The sequence below is a fragment of the Ursus americanus genome, chromosome 33, assembly GCF_024610735.1.
Source record: "Ursus americanus isolate L20-20 chromosome 33, mUrsAme1.1.p, whole genome shotgun sequence".
NCBI lineage: Eukaryota > Metazoa > Chordata > Mammalia > Carnivora > Ursidae > Ursus > Ursus americanus.
In genome coordinates, this window is record NC_142159.1 from 21,110,659 (window position 1) to 21,132,835 (window position 22,177).

The 22,177-nt window shown below is 53.4% G+C and overlaps 1 protein-coding gene across 4 annotated transcripts in view; it reads right to left on the reverse strand.

The window, feature by feature from the left end:
• The window catches only part of PRDM2 (PR/SET domain 2), a 118,677-nt gene that overhangs the window by 7,711 nt on the left and 88,789 nt on the right, over nt 1-22,177 (reverse strand). The window lies entirely within an intron of this gene.

A 22,177-nucleotide genomic window follows, 5' to 3' on the forward strand; every position in this document is an offset into this window, starting at 1 on the left:
GGTGGTCACCTCCGAGGGGAGGGATGTTGCCACGGCATCTAGTGGATGGGGTCAGGGAGTGCTGCCAAACGTTCCACGATGCTCAAGACAGCCCCCGTGACAGGGAAGGACCCGAAACGTGAACCGTGTCAAAGCTGGCAAAGGCAGCTATCGACAAATAACCTATTACACTAAATGAGGAAGTGAACATACAAACAGACACATGAACAGACAAGTGAGGGCCTGGCTCTGGGTGAAGGTGCAGGGCCGCCCCTGTGTGCGCTCCTCCCAACGCTGTGCGACCCAGGTCTGTGGTCAGCTGCTTCTACCAGCTGAGCAAGATCCAAGGCAGGAAACTAAAGACGAGCCCACGCTCGGCGGCAAGCCTGTGCCCCAGATGGACCACCAAAGCTCCGGAATCATGAGGCCCAGGAGGTGGCCTGGGGGCTGGCTGGGACCCCGACGTGAGCTCAGCCCCTCAGCCAGCCGACCCCACTGTGGGAGGGACAGTCCGCTGCAAGGCTGCCTGGACACTTGGGACGACTTGCACGCCCTTGTCCTGTCGGGGAAGAAAGGGCAGTCCGAGCACACTGCAGGTCCCCTACACTGTCCCGTCTGCAGACGTCTCTAACAGAGCAGAGCAGGACGAGCAGCAGCTCTGAAGACAAGCAGGCCTTGCATCATTAATCTCTACGTCCCCTCTCTGTTACCAGCATCGCACACCTATTAACCACTCAAAAACCAGATCAGTCCAACAGAGGTAACAGCCCTGGCCTCTAGCTGTCCGGCATTTCTCTGCTCCCTTGAGCACAGGTTCCAGGCTCAGGCTCAGGCTCAGGCTCAGGCTCTTGCAGCCGCAGCAACCACACCCACTTCCACTAGGGGGCGAGCTTTCTCCCCAGCCCTTGGCATCCCTGTGGTTGGTAGAGCTTATGATCAGAGGCAAAGCCCCCAAAGGCAGGCTCCTCTCACCACCTGCCTGGCCCAGTGGGGGCAACCCCAGCTGGCATGCACACAACCCTTGTAATTCTCAAGTGCTTTCTCAGCTGTTATCTCCGGACCGTCCCGGCACCTCAGGAAGTGGGGAGAATAAGCATTTTTTAATACCCATTTCACAGATGAGGACACTAAGGCTCAGACAGATTCCGAGACTTTCCTGGGGAAGCAGAGCCCAGGCCTTTCATCTCCAGGGCCACAATTTCTGGGAAGACATCAGATCACCACCTAGGTGTCTCCTGTTAGGAGTAGAGCAGTGATGTCCAGCAGGACAGTCTCCTTCCTGACCACGAAACCCCTCCTGTGGTCAGAGAAGTCTTCCTGAGAGCCCAGGGGCTGCCTGGAGCTGAGATGTCAGGTGCTGAGAAACAGTGTCTCTCCAGTTCTCAGTACAGTAGTGGTTAACGTACAAAGACCTGATTCTAGGTTCCTGGCTGTGTGACCCTGGCAAGTCAGGAGCCTCTCTGGGCTCTGGTTTCACCATCTGCAAAACGGGAGCAGTAATTTCACTGGGTGGTTGTGCTGATGAAATTTAGAGGAAGCTCTCAGCACAGGACATGTGGGCACTCGAGTATCTACCTGCACGTGTCTGCACGGGGACAGTCGGCGGGGACGCCAGGGGCCGGCCAAGCAAGGGGATGCCAGGGGCTGTGACGCATCCCAAGGAGGCAGCGGCATGGCTGTCAGTCCCGATCCTCATCCTCACTGGCCGTGTGGCCCAGGGTAAAGCCCTGCCTCCTAGGCTCCGAACCTTGGCCTCCTCATCTGTAAATAGAGGCCAGCCCTGCTGGCCTGCCGAGGCAGAGCTGGGCTGGGAAGAGCCCGGGGACTGGGATGCGAGGGCACGTCGCCTTCCGAGAGTTCAGCACTTGCGGGATGCTCCTGGTGGCGATGACGCGGGGGGTCAAAGCAGGGGGGCGGCCAGTGCCCTCCCTCCATGGGCCCGGTCGGGTCTCCTAGGAGCGCCCCTCCTCACTGGCCTCCTCACTCCCAACCCTTCTACAGAAGAGCAACCTGCCCCTTCCCCGAAAGCACACTGGATCACGACGCACCCGGCTGCAACCGTCAATCCCGGGCTCCCAGGACACTGACCATGTTCCTCAACACACAGAGGCCGGCCCCCCACCTCCCCGCCCCCTCGGTGCCCCGGCTGCGCTGGGCTCCCTTCAGCGTGTCCACACACAGCCGTCCTGGCAGCCCTCAGCCCCGGCCACTCACTACATTCACGGGAGGCCAGGTCTGCACGCCGGGCCCGTGACATGGGCATTTCTGGCGGTGGCACGGGGCCTCAGTATTTGTAAGCTCCCCAGGGATACTATGTGGGGCCAAGGAAGCCGCCGGCCCCATCCTCACAGGGCTCACCCCTCCTTCCTTCAAGTTCTCGCTCAGGGGCTACCCCTCCCCTCCCGTCCACGAGCGTGCCCTCAGCACTGCACGGAAACCGCAAAGGCCCTCGCTCTCTGCCTCCAGCCCCTTCCCTCGACGGTATCCACCACGGCCAACACACTCTGCGTCCCCCTGGTTGTCCCCTGGCTCCAGAGGCGGCTTCTCGCGCAGCCCCGGCACCCGGACCTTCGCCTGACACACAGAAGGGAGTCCACGACCTGCTGGGCTCGGGGCTGGGGACGCTGTGGGGAGTCAGACAGACACACTTCCTCCCCTCACCCAGTCTGCGCGCGACTCGGTGTAGCCCAGAGAAGAGAAATGCTCGCGTGCAGGGGGAGCCTGATGCCAGCGTGCGGCCAACACTCAGGCCGCCGGCTCCAGGCCACCACGTTCTCGTTCAGCCCCCACGGGTCCCTGGTAAAGGAGACACCGGGACATGTGGCACCACACACAAAAAACAGAACTGAAGAAACAGGAGTGAAGGCCAGGGCCGGGGGAGGATTCCAAGAGTGGAGGGCCCAGGCCTGGGCAGAGAGCTACGCAAGGACCCCCAGGACCTAACAGGCTTGGTCTGTTTGCCGGGGGCGTCTCCACAAGCTAATGAGTCACGGGGTAGGGGGCTCTGTCTCTTCGCATGGGGTTCTGGTGCCCCAACGCCACTGAGCCCAGGGGACTTGCGGGGAAGGTGACGTCATGGAGTGGCAGTCACACCTGAGCATCTCCGGGGCCTTCTGAGGACGGGGTGTGGGAGTCAGAGAGATGGAACAATGTAACAGCGCAACTAAAAATAAGATGGGCCAAAGCCATCCCATCAGTGAGCAGATAATTTAATGACACGAAGAGGGGATCTACAGAGAAATCCAAAGCTGATGGATATGGAAAGATGCTGGAGTCCAAGAAGAGCCTGTTAACACAACAGACCACAGTCACTGGGCAGACTGGGGACAGGCCCCGCAAACACGGTGCCTGCAGGTGAGGGGATGTGACCGGGTCACAGACTACCCTCCACTCCCTGCCACTTTGAGGGCCAAGCACCCCACCCCACCTCCTGAGAGCCTATTCAACTCGTCCCTCTCAGAGCTGCTTACCCCAGCCGGGGGGAGAAACCGCTACTGCCACTCAGCACCCTGTGAGCACTGCAGACACAGCGAGAGCAAGTGGGTCACAACCCCACCTTCCCAGACCACAGTGATCCCCACGGAGAGAAGTGAAGCAGAGGAGAGCGCTCAGGAGTGCGTGGTGGGCGAGGGGGAGCTGTAAGGTAAAAGAGGAAGACCTGTGAGCCAAACCTGCAGGTGGTGGGTGGTGGATCTGCTTGAACACCTGGGCATGGCACACTGCAGGTGTTGCAAACAGCACAAGCAAAGGGCCTGAGGTGGAATTTGCCTGGAACGCCAGAGGAAAAGGGGCAGAAGGGAGCATCTTGTGAGCCCTGAGCGAGGTGGGAGCCAGGTCGTTCTTCTGGGCAGCAGAGTGACATGACCTGGCCATGACCTGGCACAGACTGTAGGATGACAAGAATGAAATGGGCGGGGGGGGGGGGGGATGAACAAGTTAGTGATGGCAGCCTGAGCCTCAGGGCAGCAGTGGGAAGGAGCTGGCTCCAGATACAGTTTGGAAGCCTTGAGGACAGGATTTGCTGACGAACTGGATGTCCGGGCTGGGGCTGGGGCCAGGAAGACACCAGAGTCTCGCCTGACTCCAGAGCAGGATGGTTTGCCTTTAGCCAAGATGGGAAGATAGCAGGAGTGGCTTCAGGGAGACATCAGTTTGAAAAGGATTAAATTTGAAGTGTTTATTCGACCCAAAAGAGAGGTCAAGTGGGTGGCTGAAATGGAACTGATGAATCGGGTTGGTCAGCATCTGGGTGGCCCAGATGGCTCAGCAAGGGGAGGGACCCAGGATGGGATGGGGGAGGGGCAGGTGGTGATGTGAGGGAGCCCAGAAAGAGGCATGGCAAGCCTGTCCAGGGAGAGTCCAGGGCAAGGAGGCCATGACCGAGAACCATAGCTGTATTCAGCGGCCCAGGGCCTACCGCTACCCGGTAACAGAAGCCTCCAGGGCAAAGCGGGAGGGTCCAGAGAGCTCCCTCAAGGACAGTTCTGTCAAGGGAGGCCAAGAGGGGAAAAGGCTTGGGAGGGGAGGAGGCCAGGGGCTCTCTGGTCCCCACAGGAGTCTCCATGCCCCCTGCCAGGCTGCCTGGACATGCTGAATAGAGTCCCCCGCCTGCCTTGTCCCTCGCAGGAGCAAGGAGGGATGTCCTGGAACGTAGGCCCCAGAGCTGGTTCGGCCACACAGGAGTCTTACACAACTCTCCATAAATTCTCGGAGTGCAATTCATTTGAAGTCAGTGTCTGATGTTCTGCCCTCTTGACAGAGGTGAAGGGAGAGGCAAAGTGTGTGGGAGCCAGTGCCGAGGTGGGACAGCCCGAGATGCTGTTGAAATTCCCTGGAGGCTGGGTGAAGCCCCACAGGTCCGGGCTGTGGGAGTCACCGCCTGCTTCCTGGCACCAGCCACTGGCCACCTCAGGAATGGTGGCATGTTTGGCTCCACCTTCCCCAAGCAGACAGCCCCTTCCATTCCACGGAGGCCCTCCCCCTCAGATGAAGGCCCCAGGCTGGGAGTCAGCGGCAGGAAAAGTGGCCCAACACTGGCATGCAGGAGCTGGAGTTTCAGCCCTAGATCTGCGGCTGACTTGCTGTGTGGCCTCTGGAAGATGCTTCCGCCTCGCTGAACCACAGCTATCCCACCCATAAAAGGAGGATGTCAAGCAAGGAAAACTATGCAATGGTATCATTTATTGAGTACCTGCTATGTGCCCGGAGCCACTTCAGGTGCTTTATGGGAGCTCCTCAAATATTCCCAGCAGCCCTTGAGGCAGAGACTAGGGCGATCTGTGTCTTACAGAAGAAGAGACAGAGGTTCACAGAGGTGAGGAAGCCCAACATCCCATTCATGTTCTCTTGGCCAACAGGGGTGCAGCCAAACTCTGAATCCAGGACCATCTAACCCCAAAGGCTGGGTGCCCCTCCCTGAGGCAGTTCTTGCAGCGATGGGAACCCAAAGAGTGCTTTTCAATATTCCAAGAAGCCAAATGGGGTTCACCGTTTGCCCCCAGGACAGCCACCCATGAGGCCAGGAGTTGGCTTTGAGCTCGAACCATGTCAGCTCAGAGGAACCCTGGCATCGAGAGGAGGGGGGTGGGGGGCAGGGGTCGCAAACTCCAGCGCTCACCGGAGTCACCTGAGAGATTAAAGCAAGCCTGCAGCCCGCGCCTCAGCCCTACAGGCTTTGATTGAGCTGGTCTGCATGCCAGGCGGTGAACACTTTAAAAGCCAGGTCTGGGAGCCACTGGTCTAGATCTGTTTCCCCAAGTCCCTGGGCGCTTGCTAGAAACGCCGCTGCTCAGCCCTCCCCCTCCCACGACCTCCTGCGTCAGGAACCTGCGTTTTACCAAGCTCCCGGGGGCGCACAGGGGGTCTGTGTGCACAGAAGTCAGGGGAGCGAGGGGCTGGGGACACCTCCAGCAGGCCGTCAACGCAGGCCAAGTGCTAGGTGGCCGTGCCTAAGAGGGGCCTGGCTCTGAAGCCTGGACGAGGACAATGCAAGTGGCCCCTGGGGAACAGGAGCAAAGGCCTGAAGCAACTGGCCTGCACAGTCGTTGAGCTTCTATCAAGTGGAGACACTGGGGTCTGGGGTCTGGGCGGGGGCGGGGGGGGGTCCTGCAGCTAACACGTGCGGGTGGGCACCGCCGGCCCTGGCAGCTCCGTGCTTAGATAGTATTTTCATTTACTCTTCCCTCTAACCACATGGGAAGGGTTATTGTGTTCTTTCTCTGGCTGAGGGGACAGTAGCACAGACAAGTAACTGCAGTCACACAGAGAGGTGCGAAGAGATGGGGAAAGGGCAGGGAGGGAGAGAGCCGGGATTCACAGATCTGATCCAGACCTGAAGTCCGCCTCTCAGCACACAGATTCTCCTTCCCTCTCTCCAGCTCTGAAGGCAGCCACGTGCCCGTGCTGGCTCCAGATTTGGCTGCCATGCATCCAAAAGACCAATCACGTCCCTGCCTCGTGGGGCTTTCATGCCAGGATCTGAGGACTTCGGAGGCCATTAGTTCCCCAAACCTGTTTGGCTTGAACTCCAAATACCCAGCATGTGACAACTCATAACACGACTCAGTCAACAAGAAGGCTGGCCCGGCCTGTGGTGACCTCAGCCAAAGGGAGCTGCCAGCGGGGAGATCCCTGCCAGGGTGGCGCCTCCGCCCTGCCAGCCTAGGACGGGGGCAGGGGACCCCCGCGGCCATGCCAAGCAGCCCTTCACTCTCGGTGCGGAAACTGAGCCAAGCGAGGAGGTCACTCACTCAAGGTCACACGGCAAGTCATTCTGGGGAAGCAGCAAGGGGACACAAGTGGCCTCACTGCCTATTTGGGGACACAAAAATGGGGAGGAAGGGCAGAGTGAAGCCCCAACAGACTTGGGACAAGGAGCTGTGGGAGCAGGTGCCCCATAGGTGAGACTGAACTCAAGCCCCAGAGACCACTATCTGTGTTCATTTCTCACCCACTCGTCTGGCACCAAGAGGTGCTTGGAGAATGTTCCCTGAACAAGAAAATGGCCAACCTGGAGCCCAGACCCCCAAACATGCCCGTCTACATTGCTCGAAAACCAAATCACCCTGGGAAAAAACTTCCCAGTAGGTTCCTCTCACTACCGAGGCCCCACCCAAACTGTGGGACCAAGTCCCCACTTCTATAATTCTTTGAACACGACTCCACAGGCCTCAGGCCTCCCTGACAGACCCTCCCTGCTCCCCTCAGTGCAGAGGTTCAAGTCTGGAGGCCCCACACGGGCAGAGAACAGCCAGTGGCCCAGATGAGGCCGGCTCAGGCCCGAGCAGCCCTGGCAGGACCCAGCAGGATGGACAGACGAGTGGCTCCTCGGGCATGGACACCTCACACCGCACTTTGCTCCGACGCCACTGAGCTCTGGTACACCCCACGCGCCGTCCCCTCTCCCCTCCCACTGGGCAGCAACAGGCTGCTAACACCCAAGGAAACACCCACAACCAGGAGGGAGGCCAGAAGGGAACACGAGCAAATACACGTGGGTTAAGACAGATGAACACATACAAAGCATGTTCCCATCGTGGGACAAAAAGGGCGGATGGGCCTTCCCTGAGGTCCACATGGAAAAGCTCCTTTAAATGGTAAAATTCTGTAAAGACGCCTACTCTTCATTATTGTGACCATTCCGTCTTTTAAAGTTGATATGAGTCAAATTTAAAAAAAGATGAAGTCAGCTCCAGGGACAAACCCTCACATGGTCTGGAGCGGTTGGGACTGAGAGTCTCGTAAAGCCCTGTGTGGGTCTGCCCTGCGAATGGGGTCTCTACATCCTGATGCTGGTGCCTGTCCCAGGGCACTAACGAGAAGATGTGGCCGCCTTAGGGGAGAAGGCTTGTGGGAGCTCAGGGGGCAACTTTGCTACCAAGACGTCTCAACCAGCTCGTCTTGGGAGGCCTGGGTGTGCCAGGAAAGAGCTTGCTGGGAGCGTGAACGGAGCGCTGGTCAGCAACAATGACACAGCCCAAAGGGCAAGGGTGCTGTGGACTGTGGGCCGGAGGCCTCATCCTCACAGGGTGCAGGGGCCTGGGTGGCAGAGTCTGCTGGTGCACCTGCCCCGCCTCCCCCCACCAGTCGGCCATCCCCCAAGCCCTCACCCTGTATCCTGGCTGCCTCAGGCCGTAGCGTGGAGGGCTGGGACAGTTCATCCTGTTTTATCGACAGGGACGCAGAGGAGTTCTGCAGGTGCTCAATGATTTGGACCTAGGCCAGCCAACTCCGCTCTGGGCTACCTGGGCCTCCCCAGGACCCTGCACTTCATCTAGTTTGTGACCCACTCATTCACAACGGTGAGTTGTGCAATGCAAACAGGCCAGCTCCCTGCAGGGGACAGACCTCCCGGCCCAGAGACTCATAGCCAGGTAGTGACAGATATGGCATGAAAACCTGCCTACTGCATCTCCCATGTAACTGGCATTTCCCAAACCAAGGTTCAGCAGAACTGGTTCCCCCGGATGCCACGTGTGTCCACGTTATCACCTGCATCCTGGCAGCCAATGCTTCCATGCTTCCTATGTGCCAAGTGCTGGGCCCAGTGTTTGACTTGGAATCACACATTTAATCTTCACAAGACCTTTGTGACATGGGGACTACTACATTTTATACACAAGGAACTAAAAGCACAGAGAGGGTCGGCAGCTTGCCCAAGAACACAACGCTGGCAAGAGGCAGAGCTGGGATCAAAGCCTGAGCCACCCACCTCCAGAGCTCATGAAGCCAAACAGGCGTGTCTCTGCAGGATTACTGAGCCTTTAATGTGCTGACAGGCGGTATAAATTCCCAAGAGGAGGACGCAGGCTGTCATTTACCCCAAACTTATTTCCCCCATTGATGTGATAACTACTTATTGAGGCCTGCTCTGTGCCAGGTACACAAAACATAGTGGAGAGCCAAGCGGATGTGCTCTCTGAAGGCACAAGACTCTGCAAGGGGATAGCTCTGATCTACGCTAAGCCTCTGGGTGGGGCCCTCAGAGCACCACAAAGAAAAAAAAAACTTAATTTAGCCTTTCTGAACAGAAATTTTCTAAAATCAGCCATATAGGGGCTCCTAGGTGGCTCAGTTGGTTACGAGTCTGCCTTCGGCTCAGTCATGATCTCAGGGTCCTGGGATCGAGCCCCGCGTCAGGCTCCCTGCTTGGCAGAGGGTCTGCTTCTCCCTCTCCCTCTGCCATTCTCCTTGCTTGTGCTCTGTCAAATAAATAAAATCTTTAAAAAACAAAAAATAAAATCAGCCATATGAAGCAATGTGTCCTGAATTTGATTCAGTGTAAACTTTGGGAGTCAGGTTCCCCACTCTGCACATGTATATGGGCTGTCATGTGCCTTCGTGGGGAGACGTCCTTGAGACTTATGAAGGGGTGCCAGCCTTCTTGTCTCCACGCCAAACAAAACCAGGCACTCCAGTGATTATCAGCATTCATCAGTCAGTCAAGGACCTATTATACACCTGGCCCTGTGGTAGGCCCTGGGGACACAGCAGTAAACCAAACAGACCTGGTCTCTGCTCCCATGGGGCATGTGTCCTAGAAGGGGAAGGTCATCATCTGTATAATACAGAAGTAAATACATAATTACAAAGTGTGAAAAACAGACACTACCAGAGCTCAGAACAAGGGAACGGACCATAGAAACACTGTGTGTGTGTGTGTGTGTGTGTGTGTGTGCGCGTGTGTGTGTGTGTGCGTGTCTGCATGCACAGTTTCTGTTTATACCCTGAAACTTAGGCTCTGGGACACAACCGAAATGCATTTCAGGATTTGCTCCTTTTTACCACATTGCCTTTTGCTTTATTTTATGGGGTAGGAAGGGATAGAAGAAAAAGAGCATAGACTGCATAACTTACTTTACTTCCAGGAAGAAAAGAGACAGGACTTCCCAAAGAGGTCCTGTCTGTCCCGTAAGGCCACTCCTCCGGGACAGGGGTGGGGGCGAGAACTGTTACTACCAATTCACACCCCCAATTCTTTCCTGTCCTCCTGAGTCTCAAAGCAAGTTTTACACCAGGGGATTTGGGGAGATGGCAAATCAGAACAAGCCCAGGGTAGGAACTCATCCAGTCTCTACCCTGGGCCTTTTCTGAACTGTGAATAGATCTGGATGCACGGGGATCTTTTGCTTTTTACAAGCTGCAGATGTGACAATCTGCGAGCAGCCAAGGACAGTCCCTGCATTTTCAATGGGTCACCCTTGGCTTGCTGCAGATGGGTTTCAGACAGAAAACAGCCCTGGAGAAATGGAAGGAAAGTTGGGGATGGTTGTGGTGGAGATGCCTCCCTGGGGATGTTAGGGGCATCTCCACCTGCTGAGCAGGCCCAGAGGCGAGCTATGGGGGGTCCAGAGAAATGCCTCTGAGAGCTGCAGAACAAGGCCTGCCTCTGTAAAAGTCCAGGAGAGGGGCCTCCAGCACACGGAACCCGGTCTGAACCCACCACCACTGTCAGATATCACATCGGTCCCCTGCACACCCTCGGCCCAGAACAGCTCTGGACTCTTCCCCAATCTCTCCAAGTCCCCGACGCTAGAGCGCCCGCAGACTCAACTCCTGGGCGTCTCCTCTTTATCTACACTCACTCTTTGGGGGTTCCGGTCTTGTAGTTTTCAAGACTGTGTGCACTCTGAGGACACCCAAATTTACATTTCCAGCGGGATCCTTCCCTCTGAACTTCAAACTCTATATTCATCTACCCCGTCCACACCTCTCCTTGATGGCCTCGTAGCATCTCAGACTTCATCTGCCCAAACCTGAATTCCCAGCACACACGCACCACACACACTGGCTCCAATTAGTCTTCACTCCATCACTTAATGGGGAAAAAAAAAAAAAAAGCACCTGGATGCTAAAAACATAGGCCAAAACAAAGCAAAACAAAAAACACCTGTCGTCATCCTTAATTCTCTCATCCAATCCCAGCCAATCCTCAGCAAATCTCACCCAGAACTCCACTGTTGCTCGTACCTCCACTGCCACACTCCCATCCAACTGCAACATTCCTCACCTGGGTCACAGCATCCCCTTCCTAGTCTCTATGTCTAGTCTTGGCTCCTTTCCGTCGATCCTTAACAGATCAGCAAGAGAGCTTCTTTTCAAAGGCAAGCCATCCCCTAGTACTCTTCCCCTCAGAGCCCTCCAATGCCTTTCACTCACTCAGTACAAGGGAAGTCCTTACAACGGCTGCAGTAGCTCCTGGTTACCTCCCTGACTTCACCCCCTACTCCCCTCCTCTCCCGTGTTCCCCTCCAGCCAAGCTGGCCTCCCCCAGGGTTCCCGGAGCATGCCAGGGATGCTTCTGCCTCAGGACCTTTGTACTTGTTATTCCTTCTGCCAACTGCTTTCCTCCCTAGGTCCCCACGCTTCCTTCCTCACTTCCAAGTCTTTGCTTAAATGTTCCCCTTTTCAGCCAGGCTTTCTCTGACCCCTCCCCATTTTAAATGGTAGCCCCCATTCTGACTTCAGATCTATCCCCATTTCGCTGTTGTACTTCTGTCCACAGCACTCACCTCCCGACATTCCATGCAGCCCCTTGCTTGTCCACGGTCTGCCTCCCCGCCCCTGCCCCACAGAACACCAGCTTCGGACACTGCTACACCCGTAACAGTGCCTGGCACACAGCACCCCGACATCCGCTCCTGAATGGATGGGTAGCGGAAGGAATGGATGGAGGCCCAAGACTTGCACTGTCTTTCCCGACTAAATTGCACCCGTGATACACTGCCTGTGATTTCCGGATACTGTTTAAAGTGGGGCCAAAAATGTTAAGTCACTTATAAAAGCAATCAGAGAGCAAAACCTTCCTATGCCTTCATGCAAATTCTTAATGGCTTCTCATCCACACCTAACTGGTTGACAACTTTTAAGCGCATTACTGTGCGCCTTTCTAAGCGTAACAGCTCCATGCTCATACTGTGTCGGTTTGGATACTATGTCAATGAGTCACAGGAGTACAGTGGCAGGAACAGGGCTGGGAACAGACACAGCTGACTTTTGGCGGCACTGAACTTGACCGCTGGGAAGGAAGAGCAAGGGCTCTCCCTGCGGGTGTCGTCACGATGCGTTCCGGAGGGAACGCACAGCATCCGTCAACAGGGAGGGTTGATTCAATGAAACACTGATTGAACTTCAACTGTATTTCAGTTGATCCCCAGCTGGTATCGTACCAGAAGTTCTGAAAGATTCCTGGTAGCACCTGCCCTGGCAGGCCCGGCACTCTGCAAGACGTCCTCACGCCATTCCTTAGGTGGCGGTGACCACACTGGACGCGAAGACGGACGAGCACACGGGAGAGCCCAGGGCCTCCTTCATGGAGCACGCACCATCCTGTGACGGCGGCGGCGGGATCACATCACCCAGCAGCTTGAACGCCAGTGAGCGGGGAAAAGGCCATGGTGAGTGATGCTGAGACCCGGTGGGGGAACAGCCTGGTTCGGCACAACCCCATCACATGTGTACGACGCGGGGAAATCAAAGAGGAAGGAGTTCGCTATTCTAAACAAAAATAAAAACACACAACACACGCAAGAGTATCTTCCATTGCCGTGTATTTTGAAGGTTCTACAAGTGAGGGACCCCTTAGGAGACGTTGGGTATCAGGAGGCAGAATTAAAGCTGGTGACAGAGGAAGGGTGACCCTACTTTCAGAGCCAATAATTTGAAGGAAGTTTTTAAAAACGTGAAGGAATATTTGGATAGTTCCACCCCCCACCAAGTTCAGGATGCTCGGCGACAGTCACAGTCAGCTTGTGTGTGTACTGGCGCAGAACTTCCCTAATATCGTTGAATCAATGAGCTGGCAGCTACACTGGACTTCAGCATACAACCTCTTTCTGGCCTCTGGTTTCTCAATCAGCTTTCGCTATGCATCCTTAACCTGGAGGACGATGCAGTGAGGTGGCAACGCTTTAATGCTGACTAATTATCGCCAAATAACCAATCCTTTTCTTTCAACCTGACCTCAACTCGTCATTTACTTCTGCAAGTGACGCTCTCTATTCAGTTGCTGACAATTAAGTGCCCCCAAATTCATACCTGAAGCCAAAAAGTCCTAAGTTAGGGTCCGCTAAGCGGAGTGGTAACTTTAACTCTATTATTCCTAGAGATTTTTTCTCCCCTCCCCCCCCCCCGGCTTTTTATTGCACAGACACTGAGTGAGCACCGACTACATACGTGCTCGGTGCTGCACAGGTGCTGGGGACCAGTGAACGCGCACTGGCAGGTACCAAGACTACACCAGGTAAGAGCCAAGGGTCATCTCTCCCCCTCAGAAAGATACACAAAGAGCAACAATGGCCAAGGCAGAAAATTCTCACTTCCACCGGGGCTCTGACACTTAGAAGTGTCCCCACCTGTGGGGCAGCCCTACTCCTTGTCATGGGGTGGTTATTAGAAGGAGAAATGTAAAAGAAGTTTCTGAAAACTGGAAGATGCTACATCAACGATATTGCTTATAAACAAAATAATTTCAAATGAAGACTGGAAGCAAATGAAATAACGAGATGGGGTGATACCATGTCACTTGTGCTTTTTCAAGACCCAGAGGAGAACTCCTGAGTCTGCCTAAGACTATTCTGAGCAGCTGATAAAAAAGATTTCAAAGACCCACCCAGGAGATCATAGTTTAATTGGTCGGGAATTTTAAGTAAGCCTCCCGGGTGGGTTTTGACGCAGGGGTCCACAAAGGGAACATGCTGGAGAGGTAAACTCCGGCCCCTTAACGCACCTGGGAACATCTTGAGGCAACGCAGCTCCTCAAACTGCAGTTAACAAGACAATACACAGACGGCCAGCAGAACACTCCCCGGCCTCAGCTACGCCCTGCCCAACACAATTCCGGACAGCGCCTTAATACAACACCTGCTGTCAGCTGGCACGAACAGGCTGTATCTGGATCTTTATGAAGGACATACGCATACTAATTATGGTGAAGACGTCATTTACAACAGCACCTACTTCAACTACAGTATCCGGCACCAGTTCACTGAGATGCATCAAAATGGTTGGTTCCGGGAGCGCCTGGGTGGCCCCGTCGGTTAAGCATCCAGCTCTTGATTTCGTTCAGGTCATGATGGCAGGGTTGTGAGATCCAGCCCTGAGTCAGGCTCCATGCTGAGCGTGGAGCTTTAGAATTCTCTCTCCCCCACCCTCCCTCTGCCTCTCCCCGAGACCCCACCTCCTGCTCACGCTCTCTTAAAAAAAAAAAAAGTGTGGTTCCTACGCCAAAGCAGTTAACACAGGTTTTCACCGAACTTGCTAGTAAAATTCAGTCAAGAATCTAAATATAAATGATAGAGAGGAGTATAAAATACCCACAAACCTCTGCACTGGTTATTAGAGAAATTCTGGAAAGCTTCCGGAGCAGGATCTGGAAAAAGAGGAAAGCTTGTGGGCCAAGTGAGGAGATGGTGAGCCAACCACTGGTTGGCACCTACCACTAGATAAAGTACGTCCTCAGACATAAAGGGCGGGCATCAGGTAAAGAGAAAACTGTTCTGTTCCAGAGCCTGCCAGCACACCTCGGCCGCCCAGGAGTGTGCAGACACCACCCATTCTCATCGTTCTCTCATAAACCATTTCTCTAACTCACGTGTGCTTTAGGAGCTCAAGAGAAAAAGCTGTCTGTATGTTTGTTACACCTAACACTCTCCTCTCCCAAGGTCAGCTGTCCAGCAACATCACTCGCCCACAAAGAACCAAGAGCCAAGACCTATTTAAATGAGTAGCCAAGTCACGCCAGAAAAGCCACGTTCTGGCACTAGCGCACTGTGCACACGAGGTCGGTCCTTGGGTGTTCTGTCAGGGCCTAGCACCTCTCTGTTTGCATACAGTATCAACAGGACTGCTATCGAGCTTCCTTGCCCACAGACGATTAACAGAAGCCTAGCTGGGGACATGGGGAGTGCAGACAGGCTCCATAAAGGACAGGAAAGGGGACGGTGAGCAGTACATCCTTCTCAAGAAGCTTCAGCGTCCTGTATGCCCGACCTGTCTCCAAGGGCATCACTTTTCCACAACGAAGTAGTAATTGGTTACCTTCAGCCTGCACGGAAAGGTGAAATTCTGTCCAGTGTAGTTTCTAATGGCAGGGAAGCAGCAGATAGGTGGGACCAGAGATAGCCAACTCCCGGCACCAGCACCCCCTCCTGCATCTGAGGCAGACAACAGGCTCTGAGCCCAGCCCTCTCCCCAAGCGCGACCCCACCTCCAAGGCAAGCCTGCATGGCACGAGGCAGCTGCTCCCCACGCACATAGGGGAACCCTAACTTGCCAACCACGGCTTGGGAAGATTTCCGTGCAAATAGAAGGGGACAAAGAGGGACACTAGGAAGCTAGGTTTGACTGTCTGAACCAGTCAGCATGTGGGTCTGCTCCTTCCCCAACCAAGCTGTGCAGATGGGCCGAACACCAGATTAGCTGCCACTACTCAGTCCTGTCTCCCAACACACCAAACACAGCGGGGCCAGGAAGGGCCCAGAGCTGTGCTCCCCTCCATCAGGTTTAGCACGTCTGAGTGAGCGGGTGCTTCTTGTCCACACGTGGGCAGCCGCGGACTAATAAAGCATGTCTCCTCCCTGCTTCTTAAAGGACAGGCCATTGGAGGAAGAAGCAGGAAGGGTGGGGGCTTCACTCCCAGACCTGCGGGGAAGAGAGGGAACAGACTCCTGACAGACTTGGAGCCACACTGCTGTGACCTCCAGCAAACGGCCTCACCTCTCTGTGCCACGGGTCCCTGCCTGTAAAATGGGAGAACACAAAAGGACTGACTTCATAGAGTCGTCGTAATGATCACATGGGAGAATCTATGAAAAGCCCTGAAAACAGTGGCTAGCAAGCTCGTTAAAGTTAACAGCGATCGTTCTTACATAATTATTATTTCAATGAACTGGGGTTCCCTGGTTGGGTTTTCATGATTTTACAGAGCTAATGAAGGTTTTCTTCTGAACTTGGCTTTTAAAAATTTCCATGTTGGGTTTGAAATTCAAAACTAAGAGAAATAACCTTATGCGGAGATGTGATAAAATTAGTCTGCTTTTTCCTCACCCTGATTTGAAAAATCGTTGTCCTGAGAGCTCCGTCTCTTTATTTCTGACGTGGGGGTGCCTGACGTAGAAAGGACGCAGCCCCGGCCTGGCTCAGACACAGCGAAGGCCCGGGGGTCGGTGGCAGCAGGGCCGGCAGCTCCTCACCCCTCTGGGCAGAGGCAGAGCATGACGAGGGAGTGACCCAGCTTCCGCACCCTGTGCCATCATATATAATCTCCTACGTGGCAAGTGAGCTTTGAGCACCAGCCACAACCTTCAGTCACATTCAAGTGGACCTTCGGGAGGGCGTCTTTCACTGTCTAGCCGCCACCGTGTACAACGCCCCATACTACAGCAGGCCGCATCTGTGGTCCTCACAGGCTCATCTGCTGTCTTCACACCCCTCCTTTGCGGTCGGATCACTACTGCTATTTTGCAGAAAGGAAAACCGGGACCCAGGGCAGTATGTCCAATTGGATGGTCAGGGAAGGCTTCCTGGAGGAGGTGACAGCTGCTCAGCAGCTCCAGATCCAGATCCAATCAACACCCCTACATACATTCCATCGCCTGCGATGAAATCACAGTGAAACCTCAAAATCAGGCCACTGCTGGCCTGCACCACACTATCCTGTGCAGAAGACCAGAGGCCATCAGAAAGTTCTGAACCTTGAATTCCATTCTTGCGTGATCATGGTTGGCCACCCTGGGCTGAAGCCCTACATGGGCCCACACAGCTCCCATGAGGGGCTCCCAGGAGGCCAGGGTGCGTGTGCCCCAATGGAGGGAAGGTGCCCACCTAGGAAGGCTTTAGGAGTTTCTAAAATTCTGACAAAAGTTCTAATCTCACCAAAGGTAGTGACCATCTGTTCTGGGAAATAGGAACTGATGTCTGTCAGCTGCCATGAAGGAATCCTTTTCTTCCACAGCCTTTAAAAGTACGAGCAGCTCTCTCGCTCTCAAATAAATAAATAAATAAATCTTAAAAAGGGGGGGGGAGGGTTCCTGAGTGGCTCAGTCAGTTAAATGTCCGACTCTTGGTTTCGGCTCAGGTTGTGATCTCAAGGTCCTGAGATTGATCCCCGTGTCAGGCTCGGTGCTGAGCATGGAGCCTGCTTAAGATTCTCTCTCTTCCTCTCCCTGTGCCCCTCCACACCACCCTCTCTCTCAAATAAGTAAATCTTTAAATAAATAAAATAAAATAAGTTTCTTCAGGAGCCTCTTCTAGAAGTTCCACAAGGATCACCATCATGCAAGTCCCACCCCTTCCACCCGGGATGGCCACCAGGCCTTGGGCCTCCTTTGTGGGGCGGGGAGAACTCACAACCACCAGCATCAGCACAGCCGTCACCTACTCAATCCTTCTATTTGGCACACAGCCCACCTCTCTGGATACAGCCACCCTCAGGCGAGGCGGCCGAGGCTCAGCCAGCAGCAGGCCCACCTGGGTTACGAGTGGTACCCGGGGGTATTAAGACAGCGCACGAGGGCTCAAGGCCCATGTTTATTCCCACTGTGTTATACAACCTCTTCAACAAAACCCCCGTTGGGGCGATGACATCATCAACGGTCATTTGGGAGACACCACAGCTGTGTAAAACCGAGGGGCACAGTGAAGCGGGTGGGGTCACTGTGGTGAAGAGACTGGAATCACATGGCCGTTTGTGGGCTCCACTTACAGCTCTGGGACATAATCCAGGTGCCGATGCCCCTCACCTTTGGTCGATGTATCTGTAAATGAGAACGCTATGTCCCTCACATGGTGGGAGAGCTTCAGGGCAGGTAAGCCCTGCAAAGCACTCAGAACGGGGCTGGCACATGAGCTCGGCCAGGAGCACCCACCCTCCTGCACCCTGAGGCGGCCAGCTACACCCCAGGGCCCTCTCGGGGCCCGGGACGCAGGCAGAGTCCATCAGACCTGCAGCCCGATGCCTTCATGACACACACTGGCCATTAAAGAGGTTTTCTGAATGGCTGACCCACTGAAACACTACAGGAGAATGTGCCTAAATTCTCAAGTCCAATAATAGCTTGGAAATAGAAGCCATCTGAAAATGTTCCTGAACTCGAGCTGGGCTGGCAAGGTTTGGATGTGATTATAAAAAGCAAGTGAGAGGAGAATGTTACTGCAAGGGAAAATCAAACCCACGTGAGTCTCAAATAACTCCATTCCAAGAGAGAATATTAAAATAGTATATTCTGGGCAATTATTAAATACTAAAACAAACACAATTATCTTCAACTGAATTCTTACTTTTAAATTAAAAATTAAAATTGCCACAACTGTATCCTAAGGCCTAATCCCCTTTGGTTATTAACTTACCTGTACAACAGACACCAGGTCTTTTTTTAATGATTCCTATTTAAAATTTACGTTTAGATTCAACACTAAGACTTGGGAGTTATCCAAGCACAATTCCAGATCATACCGTAGGTGCCTGTCCAACCACGGATGGATACGGAAATACGCCTCACTTCAACGTGTTCTGACTCAGGGTACAGACCCATACTTTAAAATCCATCCGTAGCTTTCTCTCATCAGTGAAATGTCCCCCTCATCGGGCGGGTGCTTTGGCTTCCTGCAGTGGGTGACTAGCAGGACATGGGAAGGCACATTTAGGCACTAACTCCTTCCATAAAATATTTTGTTTTCTGGAACATCCGCCTCAATTTCAGGTCACTTTCTATATGAGGCAGCTGAAAGGGAATCCAGCTAGTCCCAGTGAGGCAGAAAACAGAAGCATGTACAAATGCTATTATCCCAACAGTTCAGCAAGTTTTCTCTTAAAATAAAAGTACTTCCAAGACCATGTTCGTGGCTCACAACAGAAAGTCACTTTTGCAACTGCAAGTAATTTAATGCAGAGTCATGACAGTTTTCCCCAATTCTTATTCTTAATGCAGAAAGTAAATAAAACCTACACATACCCTCCAGGCTCTAATCCTATACTTCAAAAGTAACTACCGGCAGAAACTTAACCCTTTGCTCTGCACTGGGCTGAGGTGGGAAGGCAAGTCTGGATCAACTATCCTCCTGAGCTAATGCCCGACAGGGCAAGGTTCTCCAGTGACATCTGAGGAGGACTCCTGATGACCCCCAGGTGCCTTCCTTGGGACCACTTTCAAAATCAAAGGGTATTATTGTAACAAGCTCGGTTCCTATTAAGCAGATTTTTCTTGATTAAGCAGAATGACCTACAAAGCCGGTCGGAGCTGCAAGGTCCACAGCGGGTAGAGGCATATTCCACAGTCAGAGTGAAGCTGGACGCGGCTCGTCGGGGGCAGCTCCTGACTATCTGCACTCTGGCTGCACCAGGAACACTCCCTACCCTCAGTGATGATTCTGTTTGTTCACTAAGCCAGAAAGCCCTGAGTAGAGAAGGTATCAAGGCCTGTATTCTACATTCAGAGAAATAAAGCTTTAAGAAATATATACAACTATAAACATGATCAAAAGGATGGCAGCTCAAATCCCAACTTGCTACTTGAGAGTGGTAGGACCTCTGAACAAAATCGCTCCCCCACCCCGGGGTCTGTTTCCCCATCTGCACACGATACCAACTTCAAGGTCTTACTGTCGAGTCTGAAAGACGCTTACTTAGCACAGTCCCTCAAGCACAGAAAGCACTCAAAAGCTAAAACAAACACAAAGAGCCTTATCAGGTCATTTCCAAAACCACCTGGAGAGGAAGCAGCACAGGGGCAGGAGGTTGGAGGAAGAGCTGGGGTGTACTACGTGGATGGAAGCGGGATGGGGGGGATCCACGGTGGGGAAGCCTGGACGGTTCCCGAGCAGGAGACTGGGCCCTATGGCCCCAACGGACGGGTCAATGAGCAGTTCACATTTTCCCCTTTGTCGCACCCACTCCAACCTCAAGCTCTGTTCCAATCTTTTTTTTGACAGTTTTCATTTTGTATAAAAAGAATTTTAACAGTAATATGGAGGTCATCACGCTCACCAATCCGGACCTTGCTCCTACTATATTTTTATCTCCTAGCACTGTGCACTTAAAGGTCCTGCATCTTATAGGCAAACTCCCAGGAAAAGGTCAAAGCGTCCAGAGGGAGGGACCCAATAGGGGCTACCACCTTGTAATACTAGCTAAGAAACTGCACAACCCTCCAGCCTTCCTCTTCCCCTCGTGGCCTATCACCTCTTCTTTCCATTAAGTACACATACTTTTCTACAGCCCAGGGCTCGAGCCTGTCACCCTCCCCACCCCACCGCACCCCTGCCTTCAGAAAAATGGGGCAGAGAGACAGCACGCAGGAAGCACACGAGTGCTTGAGCAATGAAGAGCCACATACATTCGTTATCATTCCTCCCACCTCACTTCAGAAGTCTGCACCCTGCACTAAATTACCTGAGGCTTTAAACGACAGACTACCCAGGCCCTGCCCGTGGTCTACTTTAAAAAGCTGGTTGCGGGGCTTTGGAGCTGGGAGCTTAGCACCTCTGGGGGTTGTGGGAGAACCACTGCACGAGAGGGCAGGGCTGTGGCTTGTCTTATGACAGCCATGCCTGTCGCCCAACCAGCGTACCAGTCACTGCCGCTCCAACCTCCCAACTATCTCAGGATGACTCCCTCTCTCCCCACGCTCTAGAATACACCCTCAATGGTGCTTCAGGGGGACAGTCACTGAAAGATGAGATCCAGAAGTGGGAGCAGCAGGGCTGGGGCCACACCAGGTAGGGAAGAGGACATAGGCCAGCAGGTCTCCAAAAAAATGACAAATGGCAAACCACTTCCTCTAACCTTCAGCCAGGTCTTTAAATGTGGCCTTGGTATCCAAGGCCGTCTTTCTGTCACTCACCTGCACTGCAATCCACTTTCAGGGTCAAGGGCCATTTACACTTCTTGTATGGATATAAATCAATCCGTTTGAAGGTTCGATAGCAAATCAAAATCCACCTAAGTTTCAAATACAGGAAATGAGCTATCATTTTAAAAGAGTCACTTTAAAGTAAGTATTAAAAGATGGCAGTCCTCTAGATATCCACCCTCAAATACGAAGCCAGAGGTGGCTTCTTAACCACCCAGCCTTTGGAGAACTGTGACAGAGTGACAACGTTTTCAATAGGAAGTATAAATAGGGGAGACCACCAAGCAAACTTAAGTTCCACGAGGGCCGCAACTTTGGTCCACTGATATAACGTAAGCACCCGAACACAGCCCTGGTATATGGTAGGTGCTCGATAAATTCATGTGATTCTGTGTAACATCTTGCTAGAAAGCACCTGAATCAACCAAATTAAAACAGCCAGCCCAGAGAGGGGTTTGTAATCAGAAACAGTGAGAGGTGCTTCAAAAGAGCAGAAACATAAGGCTTCGATTACTAGCCTTTTGAATTTTTTAAAATGTTTGCCTCCACAAAGAGTAAAAGCAAGCAGACGGGGGGCAGCTTGTTCCTGGTGGGGTGGGAGTTACTGGACTTCTGGGGACTCTTCCACTGAGTCGATGTCCGCGCGCCTGTCACGCTCCAGCACTGCTGTCAGCACCCAGGTCCCAAAGAGCCAGACCTGGCCCTGCTCTTTCGGTCCAGTGAGATAGTGTGTGAGTAACCAAACCCAGTAAAAAAAAGACCTCCTCCTTCTGCAAGGAAAACTCAGAGACTATCTAGCCCATTCCCTGCTAAGCAGATTGGGAACTAAGATCCAGAAAGTAAAAGAACTTGCCCAAGGCGAAGCCAGCCACAGCAGGGACACAGAGGTCACCTGTCACATGCCTGTTCACTGGCACGTGGAGGGATGGATGAATGGCGAGAACTCGGGCCAAGATGGAAACCCACTTCTCCTGTCTGGTGCTCGATCTCACAAGGCACAAGGCCCAACTCGTCAACAGGGCACTGGGTGACCTGAGCACCCAGCTTAGCAGAACATTTGAAACAAGGGCTCTGGAAAGGCGTTCTGAGGCTCCGTCAAGCCCTCGCCTCCTCCACACCTGCCCCCTCCCCCTGGGTTTCACTAACAGCGGAGTACGGTAAGGATGGTAAGCCAGAGACAGGACCATGTGGCCAAAGGAGGCTGATCACACCTTCGGCTTCACCACCGTTCCCTCAGATGCAGTAACTCACAGAGAAAGGAATTTTGAACTTTATGAAACTTATATTCATTTTTAATTAAAAAAAAAAAAAACCACCAATTCCATATAAGCTTAATACAAACGTTACAACTG